General features: G+C 40.2%; 1 pseudogene; it reads left to right on the plus strand.

Annotated features, from left to right (window-relative positions):
• The first annotated feature begins 2,134 nt into the window (after positions 1-2,134).
• On the plus strand, positions 2,135-2,959 carry LOC147431896 (uncharacterized; annotated as a pseudogene).
• Positions 2,960-3,932: the final 973 nt, after the last annotated feature.

Raw genomic sequence — 3,932 nt, forward strand, 5'->3', positions numbered from 1 at the left:
TCTCCGTCCTCTTCAAGGAATAAGCACAAGAGAAATTGTGAGACATGCTGTGGACGTTGTGATGTCTGCGGAAAGGAGAGAAAAAACATGGTGCGATTTGAGTACATCTCGTTTATCGAGCAATTGCGTCTTCTATGTCAGTGCGAGGAGTTTTGTCATGATTTTCTTACAATGTGGCGGGCAAGAAGTAATTGGCAAGCGAACAGTTCAACCTCTACCAATGTTATCAACGATTACTGGGATGGGGAAAAAATAAGAATGTGAAAAGACTTTTGGAACCCACAAAAAGAGTGGGAGATTCCAGTTAAGTGCCCCAATAGTTTTTGTGCCATGTATTATCAGACTTTTCCAACCGCCTTGCGTAGTCCGGAGCTAAACAACAATTGGAATGAGATTACCAAGGAATATGAGTTCTTATGCTCACATTGTGCAACAAATATCAAAGTGCCAAGAAGAATGGTCAAGGTGAGACAATATTGCAATCAATTTGAATAGGCTTCATCTTAGCAATGTTTATCATGCCCATAACTTTCATGTTTTTTTAGGGGGATCCTCGAAATTTTGCACTAATGTGCCATTGGGATGGCTTTCAAACGGCTTCAACCAAGCCGAAAGATAGTGGGGTTGTTGAAGTGGTGGTCCTCAATGGTGGCAAAAACTCAATTATTGGACCATTGCCAGTGCTATTTTTGCCACTCAGCTTATTGAAGTTAGAAAAGAAACATGGCAATATTCTTCCATACCTTTTAGAGCCTTTAATATGTGAACTTGAGTCAGCTTTTGTTGATGGGTTCTCCATCAATTTTAACTATCCACCAACAGCCATAGTTGACAACTCTTTGGACATAGCATATCGTTCTTGCATTCTAAGGGAAATTCTCATGTCATGGATAGGCGATCACCCAGCCCAATGTAAACTAGGATGTTTGAAGGATGGGGGCAAGAACGGGTGTAGACGGGATAAGCCTCCCATGAAGCAAATCACTCAAGGGGTATGCATTCCAAAGTACGTATACACAAAGAATAAATATATTGCTCGCTACCCACCAGAAAAGAGGACTGCAACAGAGATGTTTGAAGCTATAAGACTTTCAAGACAAAAACAAACAAAGGAGGAGTATAACGCTACTCTATCCAATGCAGGGCTAACAGGAGAATCACCACTCTGGAGGTTGTACCATCTCTATGGCTTTGATATTAGTTTGGATCTTGTGTATGATGTGATGCACATTCTTGCACTGAACATTTTCAAGAAGTATACTAAACAGCTATTTTTAAAGGCTAGCAATGGCATGAAAACATCCATCACTCATGCAATATATGAAGTTACTGCTGCAATTCCCCGAACACTTCGCAGAAGTGGATGATGGCCGTTGCATGCTACTAGACACCACGGAAATTTTATTGCAGAAGAGCATCAAAAGTTTATTCAATGGTGTTTACCACACATTTTAAATAATGTTCCAGACATTGAGAAGACATTGAGAGATGTGGGAATGATTTTGGTTGACGTAGCTCATATCTTCTACAACTACACATGTACTCATGGTTGGACTTTGGATACCATCAATGCTACCCGCAAACTACTTTCAGCATGGAGAATTATTATGGATGAAGAGGGAGGAGAGACTGTTTCTCCTCTAGAGCACGTGGCAGGTGTGTATGTTTCTATTCACCACAAATATAATAAGCACTCCTTATATAACATGGAGACCTAAAACAACGTCAATTTTTGTATATAGGTTCTGGAGAGTTGTTTGATGACATAATACGCCACAGTACCCATGATGGACTTTGGTGCTACCAGTTTGAGAGAAACGTGTTGGGAATTGTAGAGATTCCAACCAATAACAGGTTCAATGAGTTAACGTACACTCATTATCACACTCGAGCGCTTTTATCACGAACCTTGCAACAATTGGAGATTGAGAAGGATGGATTGTCACCTTCAGAGAGGATACTCTCATGCATACATGAGATTCTTTTATTGCCACAAGGTTTTTCAAAGGCTAGCATGGAACCAGGAACTTGTGAAAGATGGCATATGTTGTGCTTAGCTATTGCATCCTCTGAAGGTCAAGCAACACAGTTGTACAAGAATGCTCAAAGGCTTGGCCCATGTCATTGCTTGAGCATGATTCAGAGAAAGGGAATCGCTCTACATGGTTTGAAAGCAACAAAAAGGGCTCTTGAAGGTTGGGAGATCATTTCTTTGAAGAGTTATTGGGGCCAAAAATATATTCATCTAGAGGGATTCTCCTACTCAAAAGTATACATATGCGGCGAGCGATATGAAGCAAAAGACAATGTGGTGATCACTTTAGGCAGAAATACTAATTTAGGACATCAAAATAAAGCAAGGGGTGTATGCAAGATCACGGGTTTCTTGTCACATGAGCATAACAGAGGCATTGAGTTGTTCTTGATTGGGGAGTTTATAAATGGAGGCAATGGAATAGATGCTCTTCAACTTGATAAGGTCACTGGGATGAGAGTGATCAGTGATGTGGATTTTTCTAGCAAAAAGAAGTGTCTTTTACCAACATACGCCATACTACACAAGTGCTTCTTTCTACCCTTGCGCAATACCCAAAACAAGGTGATATATGAAATGAGCGACACCATTTTTCAAACTTGGTTGCTACAACCTGCCAAGGTTGGATGTGCACGGCCATGGGTGGAAATAGGAGATGTAGTATTGGTTGTAAGCAGCTCCTCCATGTCTACTCCATCTTTCAAGGTTGCTATCGTGTTCAATATAAATACATAACAAAAAGCAGTCGAGCTAGGGTTTTTGAGGAGAGATCCAACCACAGATTATTGGAATGTTCAAGGAGAAAACAAGTGGCAGAATTTGGAAACATGTTTGGAGGTGCTTCATGAATGGTCTCCAATTCAAAATGCCAATGATGCAAATGTCATGCCTACTTGTTTTAAGAGAGGAATAAGAAATTCTTGATAGGGTCACTCATTGGAGTGCTCACTTTTTCAACCTTTAAAGACTTTGTCACTTTAAAAACCTCAGTTCATCGGGTAATTTTGTAGATAGCAAGTGGATACTCATTTTGGTGAAAGCGGCCCACGATTTTCCTGACTTGTATTTCATGTGTTATGGTTATAATGGGGAGCCATTTCTTGAAGCATAAAATTGAGTAGCCATACTTATTGCTTTGGTGTCACATGAGCCTTTTGATTGTAATATAGCACCATTCCCTCTTCCCCCCCCCCCCTCTCTCTCTCTCTCTATCCCATAATATATATCTTTGTTTTGTACTGTTGATTAGGTTATTTTGTTACTCTGACTTTGTATCAGATCAACCACCTTGTAACTTTCTGGTTTCATAGGTCACTATGGCCTTTTGAAGACGTTAATATAACATTTCATTTCTCTCTCTCTCTCTCTCTCTCTCTCTCTCTCTCTCTCTCTCTCTCTCTCTCTCTCTCTCTCTCTCGTAATTGGAGAGACAAACAGAGGGAGAGATCTATGCTTACCTAAAATTAGAAAATATTTGAAGCTATGAAAAGTGGACAAAGAAGAGATATATATATGTCATTATTTCTTGTGGTAATTATTTAGAATTAAAAAACACAAGCCATGAAAAATAGACGTGCAAGACTTGAATTTGGTGTTTAATTTAAGCCCTAAACATTATTATCTCTCTACATTGCCCACACGTATGGTGGACAACCACCCCAACAACGTCCTACCCTATGGTGGCCACAGTAGGTCATGTTGAAGCTCTCTACCACATCATCAAGCAATGTGAAGACGACTTAAATCATGTCGAAATACGCTCTATTCACAGGTTGAGGTAGAAGCCGTTTTGACATGGTGTCGAGAGATCTGTGCATGTGTCAAGCCCTTCCCAAAGCTACTAGATGGTGGTGGAGCATAGCATGAGAAGCACATATGCACAACCATTGGTATAAAG

The sequence above is a fragment of the Adiantum capillus-veneris genome, chromosome 21 (genome assembly GCF_014529385.1).
Source record: "Adiantum capillus-veneris isolate H3 chromosome 21, ASM1452938v2, whole genome shotgun sequence".
In the NCBI taxonomy this organism is placed as follows: Eukaryota; Viridiplantae; Streptophyta; class Polypodiopsida; order Polypodiales; family Pteridaceae; genus Adiantum; species Adiantum capillus-veneris.